General features: G+C 40.4%; 1 protein-coding gene across 1 annotated transcript in view; it reads left to right on the top strand.

Annotated features, from left to right (window-relative positions):
• Positions 1–14253, top strand: part of LOC125170528 (translation initiation factor IF-2-like) — a 45544-nt gene that overhangs the window by 788 nt on the left and 30503 nt on the right. The window lies entirely within an intron of this gene.

The raw sequence follows: 14253 nt of genomic DNA on the forward strand, positions 1-14253 counted from the left end.
GCTTCCCAAAAAGCAAATGTGGGGGAATACGCTAATACGCACTAGAAAAGCAGAAAGTGCTCTTCAGTAGTTTAATTCCGAGAATTGGAATGAAATGAAAGCGTTCCCCTCTCTTTGTAAATGTCTTTAACCTTTTACCAAGATGGCCTTAACCCCACCTGTAGATACTTCCACCAACAAGAGTCCCAAGCTCTGAAAAACCAGCAGGGGCTGAAGGAGTAGATAAAAGAAAATATTGGGGGGAAAATAATAAAAGAGATAAAGAACAGTAGTATACTGTCTTTGGGGGACGGACGAGTGTTTAGGGACTGATACTAGATAATTTAGGGTGGCAGAGTATTTAGGAACTAGAACTGGATTCTTTCCCTAAAGTCAGAAGGGCAGATATGTGATGATGTTAGGGTATTACACGTCAGGAGATTATATTGTCCTGGCTTAGAAGAGGAGCCTTTCTGCATATACACTGAGAAATGAGATAGAATAGGCCTTTGTTTGGGGTTCTTTTCTTCCTTTTTTGAGAGTATAAAAAAAGTTGTTTGAAGTGGAATCATTTTTGCCAAAAGTAGCCTTTACCTCCAGAAAAGCCTATGTTTGCAGTGTGTCAAAACGGAAGGTTATATGTTAATTAGGTATATAATCTGAGGGAAGCCCTTTGAAAAATGAACAGATTGCACTCTGAGACAACCTCAGCATCATACCTATAGAGTGATGCAGGTCACAAATTGGTGAGGATCAGAATCCACCCTTTAGAGGGGTGCTCAAACAGTCCTGGAGCAGGGAAATTTCCTTGGATACTTTATGTTATTCGCATATTTTAATCAACTGTTTAATGTGAGACAGCATTAGTGAGCCCCACATAGAAACTGGCCAGAAATCTACAAATTCGGGACGCTTGACCTCGGTTTGCAAAGTGGGAAAAGCCAGTGCCCGCCGAGATCTGAGCAGCTGTGTCCTCATTTGCCAAATTCATGGCAAATGTCAGACTCTACCATGGCTTAATCTGATGGCAAAATTTGAATTTATTAACCCTGACGTAATCTAAGAAAAAAAAAAGGCATGTAATAATATGCAAATTTGTAAAATTCCCAGCTAGCTGCTTCTAATTTTTCCTTGCCATGTTGGGGTACTAACTTGGCAGACCTGCTCTCAGCTTAAATGACTACTTCTCAGAGAGTGTGGACCACCCAGACTGAAGAAGCCTCTCAGTAGGATTTGTCCGGACTAGCCTGTCTTATCGCCTGTTTGCTACTTCAATAGTAGGCTCCATGAAATAGGGGCCTTTCTGTCTCCTTCAAATCTGTATCATAAGATCTAGAAGAGTGACTGACACATGGGAAGAGTAAAATTGGTGAGTCACCTAGTCAAAGGTGCCTTGCTACCTGGCATTCTTTGTTGAGCCGGGCACCAGAAGGGTGGAGCTCTCATTTCCTTGGACACAGGTGACAGAACCAGTTGGGTGATTCTAAGTGGCTGTGTTTGGGAAAGAGCCTTGCACACTGAGAGCACACGCAGGAGTTTGCCGTAGCAGAGGCCCTTCCCAGCACTGCCGTCAGCTAGAGCACAGACACGTGACCCAGTTCTGTCCAATAGAACTTTACAGAAAATCTGCTAAGGACTTCTGGGAAAGATTTGAGAGTTGTGGGGGCCCTCCGCCACAACTTCCTGTCGGCTCAACATGCCCCTTGTGAAACCAGCCGCCTGGCTCAGGCCAGCTCAGATCCTGGTGCATTGTAGAGTTCAGGCGCAGATTCTGTGTACTGCCATAACAAGGTCCACAGACTGGGTGGCTTCAAATACAGAAGTTTATTGTCTCACAGTTTCGGAGGCTAGAAATGTAAAATCAAGGATTGGTTTCTTCTGAGGGCTGTGAAGGAAGGATTTATTCCAGGCTTTTCTCCTTGGTGTATCGATGGCCATCTTCATGTCCACATGACATTCTCCTTGTATACCTGTGCAAGTGTTGTTTTTTTCTAAGGATACTAGTCATATTGGATTAGGATCCACTCCAGTTAACTCATTCTAACCTGATTAGCTCTGTAAAGATCCTGTCTTCTTTAAGGAGATACTCAGATTTCAACATATGAATTTTAGGGAGGATGCAATTCAACACACAACATTATGTAAACAAAAAAGTCTGCGGGTCTCAGGGGCCCATTCACCTGTGTTAGAGTGGGGCTAACTAGTGCAAAGCAGCCAAGAGAAGCATTTACAGGCCACAGCCAGGAGAAGGTGATAGGCCAGGTTGGTCTGAGTGTCTAATACCTCAATCAGAAAAGGACCAAAACACATGGAACCTGGTAAGGCTTGTAGGAAAGTACAGTGGCTTCCATTGAACAGTGATGGGGGTTAAGTCTCATTAAGGAAAAAGATTGCCTCTCAGTGGAAATTTTCAGGATATTTCAATAGAAATGCTGACGATAGAAAAATGCATGAAGACTGATGAAGTTCTAAGGACCAAGTTTGCCAGATCCTACCTTCCCTTATACATAAAGACCAACAATCAAAGCTGCCTTCCTGTGCACAAAGGTATTTCTCAGCAATACACTACTGACCAAGGCCCATGGTCTGGAAATGAAATGGCTCCTTCTCCTTAGATTCTAACCTCCTAGACCTTCATTTATTCCATAAATGATTTTTTTTTTTTTTGGATACCAACACGTGCCAGACACTCTGTTGACAAAAGTAAGTTATCTAATTTGGGTACTGGCAAAAACAAACAAACAAACAAACAAAAACAAAGGGGTCCATTAAACTCTATGCAAAATCTCTGGCAGAGAAGGAAGGCCAATAACATGGAGCGCACAGTAAGCAGAAAGTAGGGAGAAGAGAATGAATAGGTGGGCAGGATTCCATAAAGTAGGGGTTTAAGCCATGATAAAGAATCAGATTTTATTCCAAGAGCAAGTGAAAGTTTTTGGAGGATTTTAAGCAGGGTGTGACATGATCTGATTTGTGTTGTTAGCCATTCTGGCTGTGCTGTGCAAGTAGGCTATTAAGGTACAAGAGGTGAAGCAGAGAGACTATTAATAAGCCATGTTGGGTCAAGTTCCCCCAGGAAATAGACTCCAAGATGGAGAAATGCATGTGAGAAGTTTACTTAGGAATATCCCCTGGAAATGAAGGCAGTGGGATTGGATGAGGGAAGCTGAATTGCCATCTGGTCATGACTGCTGCATGGAGAGCTCTAGAACTGGGATGGCCCTGCAGTTTTTGCATATTGAGGCAAGAGGGCTGGGCCTGTGTATTCCCCACCCTTCAGTAGAACGTTTGCTGATCTAGATGGCTTACCTGGTGGGGTGATCCTGGCCCTCTGCTAAGGGATCTGAACCACTGGCATCAGCCCTTCTCAAACAGTGGCTATTTTATTTGTGCCTTTACCATCAAAATTGGGCAAATATCAAGAAGTTTCAGATGGACCACCCAAGTTCCAAACAGATCCTTCTCTTACCTCACAGCAACACCACCTCTGGGTCAGTTTCTCTGTCTAGGATCATGACTCCTTTACTTGCCTGTTGGCCTCTTGCACAAAGAGCCCAAAGTCATAAAGTTACCAAAGGTGAAAGTTTAATGTCCCTTGCTGGAACTTTTCCCCTCTAGGAACCAGGACTTCTAAGTGTACAGAGCCCATATTTGCAGTGAGAGGAAGTACAAATTCCCCCAAGTGATGGGTAAGCAAGACCACTTCTACCTCCACCTCTTAGTTCTAGAATGTATGTATTTGACCTTTACGGGTCACAGCCCCATATAATGGCTATTGATTTAGGGTATACACTGCAGTATGGAGGGTGGTACCCCATCCTTACAGGGTATTATCTCCAAGCTGGCACTACAACTGTGCCTTCAAAAGACCACTTAGTTGCTGTGTTATGATAGTAGTCCAAAGCCACTTTGGAGATTATATGTGCCCCTTCACTGAAGTGTTGAGACGACATGACCGTCTCTAAAAAGAGAAATATAGCAGAAGGGGCAGGGATGGAGGCTATGTGTGGACCCGGCAAAATGAGCTCCCTCTTGCTTATGCTGAGTGTGCAGTCTAATAGCAGGGGCTGAAGCTAAACTTCTAATATGGCACATTTCGGGAGACTAACCAGGCCTGGGGCACAGGTCAGTTACATTGGGTTGCTCCCATTTTGGAGGTGGCAAAAGGATTCCTCCTTACTAGGACTGATGCATATTCCAAATAGAGATTTGCCTTTCCTGTACGGAATGCCTCTGCCAGAATCACCATCAAAATGCCTCATTCAGGGGAGCCTAGGTGGCTCAGTTGGTTAGGCATCCTACTCTTGATTTAGGCTCAGGTCATGATCTCATGGTTTGGTGAGATCGAGCCCCCACACAGGCTCTGCACTGATAACGTGGAGCCTGCTTGGGATTCTCTCTGTCTCTCTCTGCCCCTTCCCCACTTGTGCGTGCTTTCTCTCTCTCTTTCAAAAAAAGAGAACTTTTTTTAAGCATTTTTTAAAAAAATGCCTCCTTTATCAATGTGGTATCCACACAACATTGCCTCAGAACAAGAGACTCATTTTAGAGCAACAGAGATGCAATGATAAGTTTCTCACTATGAGAGCCACTGATCGTAACGTGAACTGCATCACCCAAAGGCAGCCACCCTAGTAGGGTAGTGGAATGACTTGTTGACATTCCAGCTAAGGTGCCAGTATGGAACAGCATCTTGTGGGGTTAGGTCTCCATCCTCCAAGATGTGGTTTATGGACTGAGTTAACAGTCGACGCGTAGTGCTGTTTTCTGTAGTAGCTGGAAATCATGGCTGTACAGACCAAGGAGTGAATCTTATCATAATCACCAATGACCCACTTGTGGAATTTGGGCTTCCCATTCCCATGGCCTTGGGCTATGCCAGTTAGAAGCCCTAGTTCTCATGGGGGAGTTGCTTCTATCAGGGAATATGATACAGGTTCCATTGAACTTGAAGCTATGACTACCACCTGACTGCTTTGGGGTCCTCATGCCAGTGAACCGATAGAATGAAAACAGAAAACAGGGACTTATTACACTAGTTGGGTCATTGACCATGATTACTTTGAGGGCCAGGATATACCATCAGGAAGGAGGATGTTTACAACCCAGAGACCAAGGGGCTCAGCTCTTAGTACTTGGGCAGTTCTTAGTACCTCCGTGCCTTGTAGTAACTATGAATTGGAAATCACAGCGACCGCAGCCAAATAAGACAACAAAGGGCTTCAACCCCTCAGAAATAGAGGTCTGGGTCATGCCACCAGACAAGCATCTCAGACCAGCCAAAGTAACAGCCATAGGACATTTGAAATGCATGGTCAGCTTTCTGTTTCTACCTTGTCTTTGCTATTTCCTACCTGTAGTCTCTAGCCCTTTAGGTGAGAAAGAACAGGGCAAGGAGATGAGGGAGAAGGCCAAGGAACCTTCAAAATTGTCTCCCTGTCATAAGCCCGCTTTGCATTCTCTGCATGAAGTCTAAACTGACTCTTTCTCTAGTAAGAGTATCTCTTGGCTCTTCAAAAACCCTGCGCTGTTGGTGCCCTTCCCAGGGCTCCATCCCAGAGCTAGTGTCTCCATTCCCTTTGGGAATCTAGCATTTCGTACATCTGTCTACTGAGGTCTTATAGCTGCCGTCCCACCTCCACCAACCTCCACCAGACCATGTCCCCCACAGCACTCCCATTATTCCCCCAACGCATCTGCAAGTGCAGGCCAATCCCATCACAAAAGAAGCTTTCCGCCACTCTGCTGCCGAAGTCTCTGTACCCATCCTGTCTGTCACTCCCAGGCTAGTCCACTGTGTCCTCCCCACTCCCAGCTGCACAGGGCAAAGGACACATATTTGGGTATCTAAGTGGTCTCCTTAAAGTCCTTTTTCTTCCACCTCTAAATTTGGGTTGGGAGCAGATGAGTAGAGAAGAGAGAGCTAACACGGCTTTCTCCAAAAAGCTCCTCCCTGGGAAATCCACTCATTTTCCTTCTATAACTTCAGTGTGGGTGAGTCAGATAATTGACTTTCCAGTTATAGCCCTTTACCATTTTACATCTTGGCCTGGTTCCTCACCCTGGAATAAATTGTCTATTGTATCTTGATCCCAATGTCTTGAATTAGTGAAACAGTTTTACCATAGTATTTATTAGGTAGATGTACAAATTGTGGATGGTTACACAGCAAATCATAACATACGTTGCCTTACAAAGTGAGAATTATTCATTTTTTGTTTACACAACTCTTTCTTTTTTGATGTATTACAATGAACCTGTGTTCCCATAGTAAAAAATTAGACTAGTATCAGAAACAGTAAACATAGGACATATAAATAAATTTAAATTATATATACATATTAATATCCATTATTTGCCATATGTCCAATAGCAAAGTATGATAAATTATTTCATATACATTGAACAAAATGACTTTGATTCCAAAGTAAAATTATAGGATTGCCTTAAACATTTCGAGGCAACTTTATGGAGAAATGATGTTTTTGCTGATCTTTATCTTGTATTTAGGGGTGATGAAGTTGATTGACTTTTTGACTAGGAAATTTGAGTGAGAAAATAATTAAAGTGACTGGAATCTCATGACTCCAGTGAAGCATGTTATAAACTTCATACTATCGAAAAGAAAAAGAAGAAATAAACCTAGAGAGGCGCATTCTCTTCTCAGTTCAATCAACACCTATCAACATGATAAAAATGGTCTATAGGGTTAATGAAGCTTAGGTGCCACGTCACTAGACTTCCAGTCAAATGTATGCATTATGCACATCCCCAGAGTGCACTAAGAATTAGGGGGAACGAGGAAGGGAAGGAAAATGAAATAGGTGAAACATGGCAACAGAATACAGATAATGGAAAGCAGAAGAGTTGGAATGGCTTGGGAGAGGGTAGAAAGCCGAAAATAGTCTGAAGGGGTCAAAGCCAATAAAAATGAAACATGTGCACATAACAGACCCTGGAAAGACTCAGAACTAGGTAGCATCTCTGAAGTGGCAGAGTGGACTAAAAACAGGAAGGCAGCTTGAAAGCCTCATTGGGGTAGCTGGACCCCAGCATCCTTTTCCCCAAAAGAAAAGATTTATAAGTCGGGGCACCAGGAACAGCTGAGAGCCAGGAAAACATGGGTACACTGAATGCTAAGAATCTCCTTAGCCTCTTCTCCTGGCCACCATCCTCACAGTGGCAACCTGACTTGTATCCTCACGCCAAAGAGCTGAGACTGACCAGCCTGAAAGAAAAGATCTGTGGGTGCTGACATTTAAGAGTCCTTTCAAGCAGATACACAGGTACTGAAGTAGGGGAAGTATATAGGTAGCATGGGGCAGGAGTGATGGTAACAGACTCATATCCTCTTTCTCCAGAGTAAAAAGAAAATTGGCTCTACAAAAGGAAAATAAAGAAATAGCAGTTTAGGCATTTCATTTAGAAAGGTAGAAATGTTGATCAATACCAAAGACAAGTAAAAGTTGTCCTCTCTGTGATTTTTAAGCAAAACACAGCTGGGAGCTATTCAGCTTCTCAAGAACAACCAGGGCCGTCCACTTTGTAGAAGGCTGGTTCCCCATCATCCAGTCTTGGCTAATAATCACACAGACTTAAATAGATCCAGTGCTGATGGACACGGACCATTAGAGGAGGTAAAGCCTCTGTGACAGTTAGCTATTGCTGCAATAATGCTGTATAACAAATGACCCCCCAGATCAGTATACGTGTATTTATACTCACATGGATCTGTAGGCCCCTTGCAGTTTCCATGCAGTTTGGCTGGTCCAGGTCGGGCCTAAGTGGCTCTGCTTCAGGCTGTGTGCTTCCAGGCTTGGTGTCAGCCTGTGAATCTGCCCCTAAGCCTGGGAGCATCTACTACCTGTTGCATGTCCTTATCACAGCGAATCACTGCCACGGACATTCCAAGTCTCTGATTGCATCATATCAAACTGATATCCTATTGACCAAACCAAGTCACATGGCCAAGCAAGGGACCCATAACTGCTTTTCTGCCCAGCCTGAAGCCATGGCAAGGTTTGGATTATATGACACTGCTACAGCAGAATGAAGGCATCATTGGAACTAATAATGCGATCTATCGAACACTGTTCTTCACTCATCATTCATCATCTATCAGATGTATTGTAGTTTTTGATCTTCATTCCCATTACATTATCATGGTGGTTCAGTTACCTTATCCTATTCTCATTCCTCTGGCAAGAATATCTAGAATGCATGGCCAGAATTAATGCTTACATGTTCTGATTTGCTCCTTTATCTTTATGTAGTTATTCTAAGCCCTTTTTTATGCTTTTATTAATTGTTTTATTCAAAATCTTTCCCTTTTATTCTAAGCTCTCTCTTTTATATAAATAATACAGAATACTATAAAAGATGTTTAATCCCATTTTATGTGAAGTAGCCCTTGGTCCCTTTTCTGAGTTTTTAAAAGGCAGAAACTCAGAGCAAAGTACACTGGAATGTAGGGAAAGTTATTTGATATAGAAAGTGGGTAGTCTAGCCAAGAAGTGATTACTCCAGAAATCCTCATGGAGAATAAAGGATTTAATGTGCGACTTGATATTTTGGAAAAACAAACTGAGGATTAATAATATCCGGGTGATGTCTCCCCAAAACACCAAAGGAAACAGTGAAGACGTTTTAAAAGAATGGCTTCCAGATGCCTAGTAAATCATGTGTCCCTAACAAATGAGAACATGACTGAGGGAGGATATTACTTATTTTGAGAAGACCTGCATTCTTTGGGTAACTAGTAGTAGTTTGCACTTGAACGTTGTAATATTACCAAAGAGATAAAAGCCAAGAGTATTATCCTTTTCAAATAATGAAATGATGGATAAATTATTTACGGCGAACGTCAGATTTATCACTCAGTGTGATTTGTTTGTAAGAAAATAAATAAATCAGGGTTTTACAATGAGGTGATTTGTCTGTTTCACTGATTGGAATATCTCAAGAATCTTGTGAAGTGGGAGAGGATGATTGAAAGAGGGAAGGAAGGAGGATAAGGAAACCAAAATGATGCTTTTCAGATAGGAACATTTTCAGATACATAAATTAGAAAGACTCTGGAATCTGGGAGTTGATTTCTTTCAAACCATCTACACCCACATACTCTTTGGAAAGAGTTCATGTGCTCCCAGTGTGGAAACCACTTACTTAATTCATAGATAGAGCTCCCCATATTCCTGTGCCCTTTGAGGTCTTAAGTCATTTCCTCTGATGCAATCCAGCATGGATTTGCATCAATCAAAACGTGCCAGTACCTATTAGCTTTCAGAGTTGGGGTCATGAAGAGCTTTGGTTTAGTAAGGTCACAGGCTTTGGTTTTCCATATTGAAATCTTTTGACTTTCTCTGTGTTTAATTTTCTCATCCCTATGATATTACCTGGCAAGTGTTTGTGTTTGAGCAATTCTTCTCTGCATCTTGTCACTGAATTGAAAACAACAGAAACAGCAATAGCAGCAGGAAAAAGCCCAATGTCTAGGGATCACAAACAGATTGTAATCGGATATTATAAAACAGAGATTAGAATGTGTGCATTCTGTCTGAGGGGGATATTGCACTTAATCAATTAAATTTCCTATAGAGGATATTAAGCACAAATGGACCATTTCACAATTTCCATGGATACTAAGTGCTTGAAGTGAGGGGTGGGGGGTGGAGAGGGGAAGGGGGAAGGAAGTCTAAATGAGCAAAATTAATCTTCTGTTTCCTTCCTAACTGGCAAATCGGTTGAAAGTAAGAGGCAGAAGCATAGATTAATAAACCATATGCAATATATTGCCAGTTGTCATTTGAAGGAACTATTTTTTCTTCTGTCATATTGATTGCCTAAGTGTTATAATAACATCGCAGGAGGACTTTGGGATTAGGAAAGCCACGATAATTTCCCCCCTCCTTTGCAAAAGTGTCTACTTGTTAGCTTCTGTAAATTTACTCTGTCCTGGTTAAGATTAGGTTCTGGTGTGAGAAACAAAGAAAAAATAGTGGTTTACGGAAGACAAATTTATTACAGTGAGTCTGGGGTGAGCTGTTAGGGCCTCAGCAGTAGCGCTCCTCTGCAAGGTGCTGAGGGACCAGGCTCCTTCACTGTGCAGGGCCGCTGTGTCCAAGACCTGCCCCATCTCCAGCCATCATGACTGCATTCCAGCCAATGGGAAGGAGGAAAGCACGAAGACAAGGGGCAAAGTCACACGCTGGCTTGCTCTTAGGGAAATCGTCACACGGCATTTCTACTTCTGTCTCCTAGGCCAAAGTTAATCATATGGAACATTTTGCCTTTTACATTTTGAAGCTATCTAAATAGGTACATAGAAATTTAAATTTGTTACATTTTCTTAAGATTTGACACTTTTATCATTATAAAATGACCCTGTTTTTCTCTAGTAATCATTTTTGTCTGGAAGTGTATTTCATCTGATTTAAAGAGAGGTACGCCAGCTTTCTATTTGGTGTTTTTCTGGTATATCTTTTCCAGTATTATACTGTCAATATTTCTGGAAGCTTATATTCTAGATATGCTCATCGTAACAGAATATAGCTGACTTTTTTAAAAAACACAGTCTGCAATCTTTTTCTTGATGAAGGTATTTATGTAATTATGCGTCATTTTATTTAGTGCGTTTATTTGTCCCATCTTTTCTAGGATTCTTTTTCTCTGTTGCCTTTCATTTGGATTATTTTTTTTGTAACCTGATTTTATCCCCTACTATTTGAAGTCATGTACTCTGATATTACTCTTTTTGTGTTGACCCCCCCCCCCCCAACTTCATAATTAACTTATCTAAGTCTCAAGTTAATACCTTTACCTGCCTCCTAAACATTACCCTCATCCCTATCGGAATTGTATTCCTCTCTGGCATAATATGCTGTTGTAGTCATACGTTTAATTTTTTTAACTCCTTAAAACATTAATATTGCTGTTTTATACAGTCATCATTTTATATTTTTTATATTTATCCATGTTTACCAATTTTTTATTCTTCATTTCTTTTTAAAATAGAAGTATTAAGGTATGATTGACATACAATAAACTGTACATATTAAAAGTGTACAATTTGATCAGTTTCAGCATATGGGGAACAATCGTTGTAATCAAGAGAATGAACATATCATCACCTCCAAAAGATTTCTTGTGCCCCCTTAATCCTTCACACCTGCCACTTCATTATACTGGTGGTTGTAGTGTGACAGGCAGGAGCATAAATGCAAATCCTGTTACTCTATTGTGGCTATTAGTAAACATCTCTGTTCATTTCTGTTTGTATCCAGACAGATACATATATATACACATATATGTACAGATATATATACACATGTATACACAAATATATGTACAGATATGTGTATATATGTATATATAAAATTTATTTTTAATGTTTGTTTATTTTGAGAGAGAGAATGCGAGCAGGGGACGGGCAGAGAGAGAGGGAGACACAGAATATGAAGCATGCTTCAGGCTCTGAGCTGTTAGCACAGAGCCTGACGTGGGGCTCAAACCCATGAGCTGTGAGATCATGACCTGAGCCAAAGTCGGATGCTCAACCGACAAAGCCACCCAGGTGCCCCTATATTTTTTTTAGAATAGAGCTCTAGGTTCAAAGTGAGTTTTGTTCAAAATGAATATATCATTCTACAGTCTTCTGGCTTCCTTTGTTGCCATCGGGAAATCAGCTGTCAGTTTGTTACCCCTTTGAAGGTAATATGTCTCCTTTAAATATTCTTCTCTTCTGTGCTCTACAGTTTCACTGTAATTTGTCTGGTTGTGGGTTATCTTTATATTTATCCTGCCTGATTCACACTGTGTTCTTGAATCTGACAGAAGATACTTTTAAATAGTTCTGGAAAACTCTAAGCCATGTTCTTTTCACATATTATCTATTACCTCTGCCTCCTTTCTCTTTTCCTTCTGTAACTCCAATTGGACACATTTCCACTCTATCACCATTTTTCTTAACCTACTTTTCCCACATATTTCTGTGTAACACATTGGATAATATCTTCATGCCTAAGTGTCTTTATCACTACTCTCTTCAGCTGTGTCTAATTTACTGTGAAGCCTATCCACTGAGATTTTTTTTTTCATTTCAGTTATGATTTTCAGTTCCAGGTGCTCCATTTGGTTCTTAAATTTCATTGTTTACTCCGTATAGCTGTACAGATTTTCAAACTTTTCTCTATACATGCTGAACATAATTTTATGATATGTGTCAGATTATAACAATATATATCAAGTTTTTTTCCCCCCTGATATCTCTCTCTATTCTTGTTGCTTCTCACTCATGGTATGTTGTTTCTCTCTGTATGTTGAATTATTTTTGGCTGTGAGTTGCTTGCTTATCTTGGAAATTTATTTTTCAAGGAATTCTTGGAGAACTGGGAGAGAAAAGTTCTCTCCAATCCTGCATAGAGGATTGGAATTTGCTTCTGCCAAATACCTTTGGTACTACTGTAAACTACCAATGTCATTTTACACATTTGGCATGTAATTTTTCATTTAAAAATATATCATGTGGGGCACCTGAGTGGCTCAGTTGGATGAGCATCCAGCTCTTGATTTCAGCTCAGGTCATGATCTCATGGTTCATGGGATGGAGCCCTGCATCAGGCTCTATACTGACAGTCTGGAACCTGCTTGGTATTCTCTCTCTCCCTCTCTCTCTTTCTGTCCCTCCCTTGCACATGTGCTCACTCTCTCTCTCTGTCTTTCTCTCTCTGTCTTTCTCAAAATAAGTCAACACTAAAAATAAATAAATAGGGGCACCGGGGTGGCTCAGTCGGTTGGGCGTCCAACTTCGGCTCAGGTCATGATCTCTCGGTCCGTGAGTTTGAGCCCCGCATCGGGCTCTGGGCTGACAGCTAAGAGCCTGGAGCCTGTTTCAGATTCTGTGTCTCCCTCTCTCTCTGACCCTCCCCTGCTCATGCTCTGTCTCTCTCTGTCTCAAAAATAAATAAATGTTAAATATAAAAATAAAATAAAAAAATAAATAAAAATATATCATTAAATTTCTGTTATCCCAGGTAAATTCATATACTCATTATTTTTAATGCTGCCTAGCATTCAATAATAAGGATATATTGTAATTTATTTTTGTTTTTAGTCAAAGTATAGTTGACATGCAATATTATATTAGTTTAGATGTACAGCATATCAATTCAACAATTATATACATTACAAAATACCATGATAGGTAAGTGTAGTTATCATTTGTCACCACACAATGCTATCACAATATTATTGACTATATCCCCTATACTGTACTTTTCATCCCTGTCACTTCTTTTATAACTGGAAGCTTGTAGTAATTATTCCCACCTATTTTGCATATCATTCCACATCCCTACCCTCTGGCAACCAACAGTTTTCTATATTTATGAGTCTTTATACTTTTATTTTGGTTTTGATTATTTTATTTTGTAGATCCCACATTAAGTAAAATCATATGGTATTTATCTTTGTCTAACTTATTTCATTTAAAATAATACCTTCTTAGGTCTATCCATATTGTCACAAATGGCAAGATTTCATTCTTTTTTAATGGCTTAGTAATATTCCTGTGTGTGTGTGTGTGTGTGTGTGTGTGTGTGTGTGTATGTGTATGCTATATCTTCTTTATCCATTCATTTATCAGCAGATACTTAAGTTGCTTCCATATTTTGACTATTGTAAGTAGTGCTGCAATGAACATGCTTATAGCTTTTCAAAATAGGGTTTTCATTGTCTTTGGGTAAATACCCAGAAATGGAAACACTGGATCATATGGTATGTCTATTTTTAATTTTTTGAGGAATCTTCATATTGTTTTTCATAGCCACTGCACCAATTTACATTCCCCCCACCCCCAACAGTGTACAAGGGCTCACTTTTCTCCACATCCTTGCCAACAATTTTTATTTCTTGTGTTTTTGGTTCTAGTGATTTTTGCAGGTGTAAGGTGGTATCTCATTGTGGTTTTGATTTGCATTTCCCTGATAATTAGTGATGTTGAGCATCTTTTCATGTGTATTTTGGCCATGTGTGTGTCTTTTTGAAAGTGGCTTTTCTGGTCCTCTGCCCACTTTTTAATCAGATTATTATTTTTTTTTCTGTTGAGTTGTAAGAGTTCTTTAAATATTTTGGATGTTAATCCCTTATTGTACATATTATTTGCAAATATCCTCTCCCATTCAGTAGATTGCCTTTTTGTTCTGTTGATGGTTTCCTTCACTGCACAAAACCTTTTTATTTTGATGTAGTCACAATAGTTTATTTTTGTTCCCCTTG

The sequence above is a fragment of the Prionailurus viverrinus genome, chromosome B4 (assembly GCF_022837055.1).
Source record: "Prionailurus viverrinus isolate Anna chromosome B4, UM_Priviv_1.0, whole genome shotgun sequence".
Classification (NCBI taxonomy): Eukaryota; Metazoa; Chordata; class Mammalia; order Carnivora; family Felidae; genus Prionailurus; species Prionailurus viverrinus.